General features: G+C 37.6%; 1 protein-coding gene across 10 annotated transcripts in view; it reads left to right on the top strand.

Moving 5' to 3' along the window:
- Pag1 (phosphoprotein membrane anchor with glycosphingolipid microdomains 1) overlaps window positions 1–12,306 on the top strand; it is a 144,850-nt gene that overhangs the window by 78,521 nt on the left and 54,023 nt on the right. For 7 of the 10 annotated variants that reach the window (XR_002393913.2, XM_021255991.2, XM_021255994.2 and 4 more), the window contains exon 3: window positions 7,599–7,692. The gene's annotated coding sequence lies outside the window, so the exon portion shown is untranslated. Of the gene's footprint in view, window positions 1–6,638; window positions 6,692–7,598; window positions 7,693–12,306 lie in introns of all 10 variants that reach the window. The other 3 variants (XM_087190525.1, XM_087190523.1, XM_087190524.1) reach the window with 1 other exon arrangement.

Genomic DNA, 12,306 nt, shown 5'->3' with positions numbered 1-12,306 from the left:
TTTTCTTTTCTTTTCTGCTGAGCTTCAGTTTTCTTCCAGAAGCCTGAGAAGCCCTCTTTCTGTTACTAACTTCTGCTCTATCTTGTGGCACTCAGGACAAGGGTCTTTATAATCTCCTGTGCCTCTGTAGTGTGGGACCAGGTAGCAGTAAAGCCAGAAGGTAGGCAGTGCACCGGGCGGGGGGAACGACACGGGACTGAGCATTGGAGGCGTGCCATGAGCGTGGCCCGGGACTGCCGCAGGAACCCCAAGCTGCTTGCCTTGTCTTACCGGGCCTGGTCGCTGGTTGCCAGCTTTGAGAGCATCGGGTGGGGCTGGGGTACTTTTTATAAATGGATTCAAACTTGTATGTGCATTTTTTAGTCACTGGCATCCTTACCAAAAGTGCTCAGTACATATCCATGCTGTAACATGTATCAATACTTCCACATTATGGCTGAATCATATTTTTATATGAATATGTCACATTTTGTTTATCTCTTCACCAGCTGATAGACATTTGGGTTGTTTCTACTGTTTGACTCTTAAGGGTATGCTGCTATAAAAAATCTATGTGTAAGTTTTTGTGTGAATACATTTTCAATTTCTCTTGGTATATACCTAGGAGTTAAATTGTTGGGTCAAATGATAAGTCTACATGCGAAATTTTTGAAGAGCTACAAGACTATTTTCAAAGAGTCTACATCATTTTACACTCCTTGCAGCAGGGATTGAGCATACTGATCTCTCCATATTCTTCCCAACACTTATTATTTTAGATGTTTTTATGCTACTGAGTGTAGAATAGCATCTCATTGTAGTTTTGATTTGTACTTGACAATGATGTGCTTTTCATGTCTTATTGGCCATTTGTTTATCTTGTTTGGAGAAATATCTGTTCAGGTCCTTTGCCTGTCTTTGGTTGGGTTATTTGGTTTTTTAATTGAGTTATATGAGTTCTTTATATATTACACATACAAGTCCCTTACCAAGTGATATGCACATAGTTTCTTTCATTCTTTGGATTGTTTTTTTCACTCTCTAGTATTTTTTAAAGGACAATTATTTTTATTTGGATGAAGTCCAGTTTATATATTCTTCTGTTACGTGTGCGTGCCTAAATTGTCATGTCAAAATTAAACTTATATTTACCACTAGGTTTTCTTTTATGAGTTTTGTAATTTTATATCATATGTTCAGGTATTTGATCTAATTTCCATTAACTTTTCATATTGGCTGAATTAAGGATCAACTTCATTCTTTAGCATGTAGCTATCTATTGCCCCAGCACCATTTGTTGCAAAGACCACTCCTTCCCCATTGAGCAATCTTGGCATCTTTGTCAAAAAAATCAATTGACCATGCAGTTGAAGGAATAGTAGTACATTTAGTTATCAGTAGCACTTTATTTTCTAGGAGGCTAAATTCTGTTCCATTGGTCTGTATGTCGGTCTTTATGGTAGTACTGCACTATTTTCACTACTTTGTTTCTTTGCAATAGTTTTAGTTTATGAAATTTCTATTTTGAAAATGCAAAATTATATGCCACTTTTACATTAAATTAACTGTCAAGTTATATATTCAATTTTTAAATCAAGCTCTACATCTAATAATAGAGAAAACTATTGAAATATTATTTCTAAATCACATTCGTAGGATTTACCTCTTTAAGAAAAATGTGGGTTTTTTTGACCTGCTACAATTTAATATGGATGTTTAAATCTTGCTTGTACTTCTAACTCAAGACAGTTCTCCGAGATTAACCATTGACATAGAAAAGTACAGAGGTTTAAAAGTGGAACCCGCATCTAAATATATCTGTAGTCAGGGGTTAGAAAGAAATTTGAGCTGACGTTTAATGAAAGGGTAGAGCAATGGCTTGGCAACTTGCTTATCTGTCAAGCCCTACATCCAGTGAAACCCTGTCTTCCTCCTTGGCATGATTGACAGTGCAGGACCTAGAGTCGGGTTAAGCCAGACAGCCTGTGATTGTGTCTTGTTCTGATCTTAGTTTTATTTTTTTTTAAATAAGAAAATAATCATGTAGTTGAATTCAATGGCAAACAAAAGGTAGCCTTCTCACTTGATAACTGGCAAGGAAACAATAGATGCACCCTTAGATAATATAAATAGTTTGCTGATGCTGCAACAGAAGAAAGCAACACAGTCTGAGATAATCGTATAGCCACAAGAACATCAGATGCAAATCTACACGGCTCATGTGCCTAGTTGTTTATATTGAAAATCAGGACACCACTGCCCCAGAGTGCCGAGGAGGTGAGCTATGCAGGGGCCAGCACACAGCCCATCCCCATCCCCGCTGTGCCAAGCCATTACCTGGATTCACACCACAGAGTTGCAGGGGTCATAAAGGACATTGTTCTGAGCTTGAGAAGATAGAGTAGAATTGAACAACAGAAAGAGGGCCTCTCTGAGGCCCATTGGTGAAAATTAAAGCCCACTGGAAAAGTGAAGAAAATCTCTGCAATAAAGGCACACCAGACCACCTTAGTTGGGGAGCAGCGGTGTGGACCAAAGCAGCATAGCTGCAAGCACATCCAAGCCAGGGCTCCGCCCCAACCCCGGAAGCTGGGGCACACTGGCCCAAGCCAAGGGCCTGCTGGAAAAGAGCTGCACAGACACACAAGCAACAGCCAGAGGTTCACCCCAAAACCATCAATAAGTGCATGAGACACTAGCCAGAAGCTTGCTCACACAACAGGAGCTGGGGTGCACAGCCCCCAGCCAAAGGCCCTCTCAGACAACAGGTCAGCTCAAGGATCCAGAAGCCACCTTTCTGAAACCAAGGATTAGTGTACTAGTGAGCAGCAGAGAAAAGGGAGCTCTGTGGCTTGCTGAGAATTGAAGACCACTGGGTGAGCAAAAGATTGCCTCAACAAAAGCAAAGTAGGCTGCATCTGTTGAAATAACAAGACATGTAAACAGATCACAAAACCAGACTTCCAGTCCACCTAAAGCAAACCCAAAGGGAAACAAGATGGAACAATCTGATACTCAACCACCTGGACTCCATGAACTGGCAACAAAAGAGGATCTGGAAAAAATGAAATCAGAAATAATTTCTCAGATGACAGCAAAGATTGTGCCCATAGTGCAAGACATAATTAATAAATCTAGAGCAGACACATAAAAAAATAGAGGAGCTGAGGAACATGATGGAATCCCAACATAGGAAACAAATGCAATCCATAAAACAGATGCAAACAGATTTCTAGGAGATTTAAAACTCCATTGAAAGTTTACGCAGCAAGATGAGCCAATGGGAGGACAGAATTTCAGATATAGAAGATAAGATTGCAATTAGTGACCAGGAAAAGAAAACTTTCTTTAAAATGGTAAGGGACTACGAGAAATCAATCCAAAAGCTGCTAGATGATGCAAAGAAGAATAACATAAGACTGGGCCGGGGATTTAGCTCAGTGGTTTCACCGCCTGCTATGCAAGCGCAAGGACCCGAGTTCCATCCCCAGTACAAAAAATAAATAAATAAATAACATAAGACTGATCAGAGTCAATGATGAGAGAGTGCAGATGACATGAAAATAAAACTGTTCACAGAAGTGATGGCAGAAAACTTCCCAAGCAGTGGAAAAGAACTTGGCATACAGATAAGTGAGGCATATAGGACTCCAACTAGCCTTGATGAAAAAAAAATCTACAGGGCCAGCTGTTTAGCTCAGTAGATCCGCCACCTGCCTTGCAAGCACAAGGACCCAAGTTCGATCCCTGTTACAAAAAAAAAAAAAAATCTGCACATAGGCATATAATAGTTAAGACTCCAGAAACCCAACAGGAGAACAAAATTCTACAAGCAGTTAGAGAAAAGAAACAAGTCACATACAAAGGAAAGCCCATCAGAATCACAGCAGACTTCTCAATGCAAACCCTCAAGGCAAGAAGAGCTTGGAGTATTTGAAGCCCTAAAGGAAAACAGCCTCCAAACCAGATTGATGTACCTGGCAAAACTATCTTTCAAAATTGATGGAGAAATAAGATACTTTCATGACAAAGAGCACCTTAGGAACTTCATGAATACCAAACCAGCACTCCAAAAACTTTTAGACAATATCCTAGGAAAAGACAATGAGGATCACAACCCCAGGAAGCACAGCAGAATGAATCCATCGGGCACAACAAGAAATTAAATACAAAGGGGGAGAATCCAACAAAAAGGAAAAGTCATGACAAGGATAAGTCAATACATATCAGTTATAACCATCAATATTAATGGTCTCAATTCACCAATCAAAAGAAATAGAATAGCAGAATGGGTCAAGAAGCAAAATCCAACAATGTGCTGCATACAAGAAACACACTTAATTTAACAAGAAACTCATAGACTGAAAGTTAAAGGGTGGAAAACAATACTTCATGTGACAGGAACCCAAAAAAAAGCAGGAGTAGCTGTCCTCTTTGCAGATCAAGTGGATTTCAAACCAAAATCTGAAACACTTCTGGTCCCAAGAATTTCAGATAAGGGACAGTCAACCTGTATGTGCAAATCGATTGTGAACATGTGTTTTCATTTCTCTTAAGTAAAAACTTAAGAACAGAACTGTTCGTTCTTAACAGTAATACAAAAAGTTTCTATATTGTTTTCCAAAATGTTTTTATCATTTTACATTCACACTAGCAGTATTAGAAAGTTCAAACTGGTTCACACCTAAGTTGACATTTGTTCTTTTAAAGCTTTTAACTTAATCTCCCTTAATCTCCCTAATGAGTGTATAATATGATCTTGTTATTGTACTGATTAGTATTTTTCTGATTCTAGTGTTGCACACCTTTCCTTGTGCTGTACTTCTTTTGTCTACTTCTTTTGTCCTTGTGCTGTTCTTCTTTTGTCTACTTCTTAATTGGGTTGTCTATTAATGAGCTGTAAGAGTTCTTTATATGTTCTGGTCATAGGTTATATGTATTATAAATATGTTCTGGTTAAGGACTACTTTTCATTTTCTTAATAATGTCTTTTAAAGTTCTAAATTTTGATGGAATCTCATTTATCAATTTTTTTCTTTTATACATCATGTTTTTTGTATCCTATGAAATTCTTGCCTACCCTAATTCATGAACATTTTCCCTTATAATTTCTTCTTAAAGTTTTATAGTTTTAGTCTATCATATTTAGATTCATAGATCCTTTCAAGTTATTTTTATGTATGGAAATAAAGGGTTGAGTTTAATTTTTTACACACAGATACCAGGTGTTCTAGTACCATTTGTTGAAAACATTATCTTTTCCTCTGCTCTTATGTTGAGTTTATGTTCTATAAAATGTTAATGTTAAATAATCTTTCAAAAATCAGTGGACCATATATGTGTGGTTCTATTTCTAGATTCTCCATTTTATTCCATTGATCTATATGTCTTTCCTTATGCCAACATTGCCTTGATTACTGTAGCTTTAGAGGAACTCTTAAAATTAGATAATAAATGTCTTCCAACACTGTTATTTTTTTTCTTTTTACTTTTCCAGGTCCTTTGTACTCCTACGTAACTTTTAAATTTCAATATCCAATTTTTCATTTATAGCAAGTATACATAGATCTGAATTTTTATATATACCTTATGTTTTCTAGTCCTGCTAAATTCAAATGTAAGTTCTAGGGGATCCTAGAGATTTCTTAGTATTTTCTCTGTAGATGATCATTTCATCTACATATAAAGATTTTACTTCTGCCTTGCCAATCCTGTGCTATTTGTTTCTTTTTATTGCCAGACTATTTTGGTTTGGGCTTATGTTTCAAAGTTTAATGGACAGATGAAGAGTAGGAATATCTGCCCTTGTTCCCCACCTTAGGGGGAAAGCATTGTATCTTTTCCATTCATATAAGGTATTTTTGCTGGAAGTATGGATTACATGTCTTTTATCTGTTGAGAAGGTTCTGTTCTATTTCTAGTCTCTTGATACCTTTTACCATGAACAGCTGTAGAATTTAGGCCAATACTTTTTCTGCAACTACTGATAGTATCATATGGCTTTTTCCTTTCCTCTGTTAAAATGATGACTTATGGGGGTGGATCTTCCAATGCTGAATCAACACTGCAATCCCTGCAATAAAACCACTTACTACATACTGCCAGATCTGATTTGTAATAGTTGGTTTTGTTAAACAAATTTTTATTTATGTTCATACTTTTCTCTTCTGTTATCTTTATCCAGTTTTAGTATTAGCATAATGCTGATTTCCTAAAATGAAGGGAGAAATGTTCCTTCTTTTTTCTGCTTTAAATGTTTGATATAATTTATCAGTTAAAATGTATATGAGCCTATTGTTGTCCTATAGGTAGGTTTTCAAGCTAGGAATATACTTTCTTTAATAGGTGCTATTCAAATTTTATATTTCTTCCAGAGTCAGTTTCATTAATTTGTCTTCCAAAGTACTTCATAGAAGTTGTCAAATTCATTTCAAAAAAGATTTTTGTAATATGCTTTCTATATCCTTTTAAATTCTGTAAAATCTGTGGTAATGTCCTCTAAATCTTGATACTGTAATTTTTAAAAAATGTATAATTGATATTGTGTAATAGGAAGAAAAGGTCTAAAGGAGTAGGGCAAGTGGGAGGGGTAGGGGAAAGGAAAGAAGGGGAAAAAATATAAGTAAAGAAAAAAATTGAAACAAAGTTTTTTTAAATAGGGAAGGGAGGCCCGAGGAATGAGGAAAAAAGAACCAAGATACGTCATGTAAAGGTACAAGATCCCAGTGATGAATGTAACTGTATTTTATACCTAAAATGTACCAATAAACTTAATAGGAAAAAAAGAAAGAAAGAAAATCAGAAATTGTGCTTCACTCTGCCGAAGTGATTGCAAGATGCTGAATCTTAGTCAACTGCTGGGATATTCTCCTTAATATGTGAATTCATTCATTCATTGTCTCACTGCTCCTACCTCTCACATTGCACCTATCCTAGTGTATTCTGTAAAGTAAATGTCCAGCATAGGGCATATTTACTGAAGGATGGGAAGAGAAGCAGAGAGGAAAGCGGGATGGAGGAAGGGCCAGGCTGAAGTAGCAAAGAGCCACAGATAGGATTGGGGAAATCATCCCTGTAGCCTCCTGCATTTCTACACATCTTCCCCACATTCACAACAGAATGATGGCACACATTTTAGGATTGGAGCCACATGTCATTCAGGTCACACTATTCACGCTGCACCAGAACCTCCTTTTGATAACAAATTTTCAGAACTGAATCACGGCTCACCTTGCCATAAAGCACAAATGCTCTTTTCAAATAAATAACTTATTTCATCTCAAATTCAGATAGCAGTTATTTGAGTTCTAACATTGCCACAATAGCACACAGTTTTATTTGTCATAAACTGGGGAGGATATGGAAAGAGCAAGTATAATGATTTGTATTTGATTAGATACTACTTAGCTGTTATTTTAGAGACAATTTTGTATTTATTTACTGATATTTATAGTTGTGCCTGTTTCGTAATTAAACCTGTGCAGTTTGCTTTGTTTCGGAAGCAATGTAAAGTTCAGCATTTGGCATAAATATGCCAACAGTTTTACAGTATACTGAGCAAGTATCTTTGACAGCCTATATCCATCTCCCTTTTTTTCTAACTTTCTTTTTGGTTATAGGCCAAGAAAGAAGAGAGACTCTCTCCATAACAACATTTCAAAGAGATACATTGCGAGAGTGTGGAATACTTTTTTGAACAAACGTCTTTCCAAGGTAAATAATACCATATACCAATCTGGGAACACATCATTAGAATTTTCAGATGGCCGTGGCGCAGCACAAAGGTTTAATTGTTTAGTCTACTACAGACCTGGGGTAGGGAGAGAGGAAAAAGAGAAGAAAAGAAAGAGCTGTTGGGGTATCCTGCAGCCTCTGCTAGATGTGTTACCAAGAGAATGCCATTAGAATCTGGGAGCTTGTTGAGCTGCACTGCAAATGTGTGGGAAAAGGGAGAGAAAGGGAAGCTGGACTTTTTTCTTCTTGTTACAGACATTCATGAAAACAGAAGCCAGTGTGGTTTGGCAATAAAAACATTACGTTATAAGGAATGAGTTAGATAATTCCCTTTAAAGGTTAAATAAAATATTCTTGTCACAAGGGGGAAAAAGATGAATCATAATATTCTACAGCAACCAAGACTTACAAATAAGGACAATTTTAAGGAAACTTGTTGTCTTGTATGAAAATATCTACTAAGTAAGCTTTTCATTGGCACATGAGAAATAAATACATTATGAAGTTCTTGTCTTGGAAAATCAGATCCTCAGTGCTTCTTGTGGAGTGAGGACAAACAGACAGACAGACCTTAATACCAAAGACAGATTTTTCAGCATCATCTCCGTGTCCTGCGTTCCAGAGGAGTAGCTCAAGGTTCTTTCTTTATGAATCGTGAGCTTAGTAATCAAGGCTTAACAAAAGCAGCTGAATTGATAGTCAGCTTCCTTATTCATGAATTAGCTGCCAATATTTTAATGCAAATTGCTGTGTCATTTCTGTGAAGTTCCCCCGTTGATGCTGTTTGTTGTGATAAGCTGGTTTTTGCTGAGCCCTGAAATTTTATCTAATGAAATATCTCCTTTTTCCATATAAATATATTATGTACCTATATACATAGAAATGCAAAAATACATGATCCAATTTAAAAGAAGATATACTTGTCAACTTTCTCTGCTTAGAAGTTGTACAGTTGACATTACTTAGACATTAGCATTCTAGAAGGCAGTTTCAGATTGGCAATGAGAGAGTCAGGTCCTCCTCCTCAGTCCTCATCCTGGTTTTTCTCCTCTGAAGGGTTTGGGGTGGGGGAAATGTAGGCTGTACATTAGAGGAGAATTTTGTGATACTATTCATTCTCTGTTCCGACAGAGAGAACATTGTTTGCTCACTGTAATAGGCCTGGCAGGAATCTGTGCTGTGCATACAGAATGGGAAAATAGCAGAGCAGTGGGAAATCTCAAAATTCTAAGGAATAGATCAGCTTAGGAGTTTTTTAAAAATAGATTTTAATGGCTTCTCATTATTGAGATGCAAGTCACAACTTGGGGAAATAGTTTTCCTGCCAGTGATTTCTTTCTTCTCATTGCATTATGGATGTACTATGTGAAAACAAGGTCTTTAAGGGAGGAATATGCCCATCTAAATTCTGTACTATTAAGACTTACAATCACAAAAGCTTAGAAATACTTTATGAAATACCAGACCTGCTTTGATATTGCTCCTTGTATATTAGCATTCGTGTTGGTGTAGATGAATATTAACCTATGCCTGTTACTGGTGATTCACAGAAGCAAGTGTGTGATGCCTAAGATGAAAGACACATTTAAAGATGTGCACTGATGCAAGAGGTTCACTGCTAGGGACAGTGTGAGAGGGTAACTGAACCCACAAAGTCCAGAACTCTGAAGGCGACAACTGCAAAAGCAAAGATTCCAAGCACTATGCCAACCTCTGACTGAGCCTGAGGTTGCTGCTTTTTAAGGTTTTGTGTTCCTACTTCTCCCTGAACAACACAGGAACCTCACAATTCAGTGGTCTCTAATAGCCCCAAGTGGCTGAGGACTGTGTGTGTGTGTGTGTGTGTGTGTGTGGTCTGTATCTGAGTCCATCTTTACACTCTCTTCCTGGTAAGCCGACAGCACAGTCAAATGAAACTTGATATATATTAATTGGAGAGACTTGCTAAATTAAACTAGCAAGCTGAAACATTACATCTTGTCTCAATTTATAATTAAACACAAAAATTATTGTAGGTTGATTATTTTGTCTGAAATGTAATATATCCAAAATATTAATTAATAAAAACAACTTTTTTCTCTTTTAACATTATGACATATTGAATGTAACTTGAAACCAAGTTCAAACCAAATATAATATTCAAACCAAGAATATATTATTATGTCATTTCAAAACTGTCTACAAACATGCATTTCATTTCTATGTATTTATTTATTTTTTTGGTATCAGGGATTGAACTCGGGGCCTTGCGCTTGCGAGGCTGGAGACAGAATCACTGAGCTAAATCCCCAGCCCCTGCATTTCATTTTTAAATGAATTAAGGTAAATTAAATAGCACATGTTAAGAAGTCAAAATATGAGCCCTTGTTACCTTTGCTGCCTTGTGTGCACCATGTTGTTTCTGCTATGATATGCCTGTTTGTCATCCCTGCCTTGGAGTCCGCTGATTAGGTACTGAAACTTCTGCAGACTAACAATGTGTTAATGGCTGTGATCTCAAAGCACTTTCTCAAAACCTCTTTGCCAGAATTTATCTGGCACTCCAACAAAGCTTGAAAGTTATCAGGTGAGGGATAGGGCTTTACCTCAGTGGTTCCGCTGCCTGCCTCACAAGCACAAGGTCCTAAGTTTGATCCCTGGTACCAAAAAAAAAAGAAAAAAGAAAATTATGAAGTGTAAAGAGACCTTCAGGGATTTCATCGGTCTCATGCCAATCCAGAGGTGAGTTCTACCAGATCCTATACACCACTGCTTGGAGAGTGTTAAAGTTAGTACTTCTGGACTCCACTTTCAAATACTGCAGAGCTGTGACCAGCGCAGAGGAGGAGGTGAGCCTTCTGAGCCACTGTATCACGGCCCCCAGCACCTAGGAGCAGAGCCACCGCCAGCACTGAGGGGGAGCCTTCAGGGCAGCCATACCACTACCCCCAGCACCAAGAAGCAGAGCCACCCCCAGCACCAGGGAGGTCAGCACACACAGACACACACACACACACACACACACACACACACACCACTGAAATGACAAGACATGTAAACAAGTCTGAAAACCAGACTTCCATATCACCTAAAGCAAACCCAAAGGGAAACAAGATGGAACAATCTGATACTCAACCACCTGGACTCCATGAACTGGCAACAAAAGAGGATCTGGAAAAAATGAAATCAGAAATAATTTCTCAGATGACAGCAGAGATTGTGCCCATAGTGCAAGACATGATTAATAAATCTAGAGCAGACACATAAAGAAATAGAGGAGCTGAGGAACATGATGGAATCCCAACATAGGAAACAAATGCGATTCATAAAACAGATGCAAATAGATTTCTAGGAGATTAAAAATTCCATTGAAAGTCTACGCAGCAGAATGAGCCAATAGGACAGAATTTCAGATATAGAAGATAAGATTGCAATTAGTGACAAGGAAAAGAAAACTTTCTTTAAAATAGTAAGGACCATGAGAAATCAATCCAACAGCTGGTAGAATAACAATAAAATGCAAAGAAGAATAACATAAGACTGATCAGAAACAATGATGAGAGAGTGCAGATGACATAAAAACTGTTCACAGAAGTGATGGCAGAAAACTTCCCAAGCAGTGGAAAAGAACTTGACATACAGATAAGTGAGGCATATAGGACTCCAACTAGCCTTGATGAAAAAAAAATCTACAGAGCCAGCAATTTGGCTCAGTGGATCCGCTGCCCACCTTGCAAGCACAAGGACCCGAGTTTGATCCCTGTTACCAAAAAAAAAAAAAAAAAAATCTACATATAGGCATATAATAGTTAAGATTCCAGAAACCCAACAGGAGAACAAAATTCTACAAGCAGTTAGAGAAAAGAAACAAGTCACATACAAAGGAAAGCCCATCAGAATCGCAACAGACTTCTCAGTACAAACCCTCAAGGCAAGAAGAGCTTGGAGTATTTGAAGCCCTAAAGGAAAACAGCCTCCAAACCAGATTGATGTACCTGGCAAAACTATCTTTCAAAATTGATGGAGAAATAAGATACTTTCATGACAAAGAGCACCTTAGGAACTTCATGAATACCAAACCAGCACTCCAAAACCTTTTAGACAATATCCTAGGAAAAGACAATGAGGATCACAACCCCAGGAAGCACAGCAGAATGAATCCATCAGGCACAACAAGAAATTAAATGCAAAGGGGGAGAATCCAACAAAAAGGAAAAGTCATGACAAGGATAAGTCAATACATATCAGTTATAACCATCAATGTTAATGGTCTCAATTCACCAATCAAAAGAAATAGAATAGCAGAATGGGTCAAGAAGCAAAATCCAACAACATGCTGCATACAAGAAACACACTTAATTTAAAAAGAAACTCACAGACTGAAAGTTAAAGGGTGGAAAACAATACTTCATGTGACAGGAACCCAAAAAAAAGCAGTAGTTGTCCTCTTTGCAGATCAAGTAGATTTCAAACCAACACTGATTAAGAGAGACAAAGAAGGACACTACATCCTTGTAAAGGGAACATCCAAGAGGAAGAGATGACAATCATAAATATCTAGGCACCAAACACTAGTGCGCCCAACTATATAAAACAAATACTAACGGATATGAA

Source organism: Heterocephalus glaber, unplaced genomic scaffold, assembly GCF_053883595.1.
Source record: "Heterocephalus glaber isolate CG9 unplaced genomic scaffold, H.glaber_assembly_v1.0 deba00001553, whole genome shotgun sequence".
In the NCBI taxonomy this organism is placed as follows: domain Eukaryota; kingdom Metazoa; phylum Chordata; class Mammalia; order Rodentia; family Bathyergidae; genus Heterocephalus; species Heterocephalus glaber.
The sequence above is the reverse complement of the archived record's forward strand: the minus strand, read 5'-3'. Positions and strand labels throughout refer to the sequence as shown.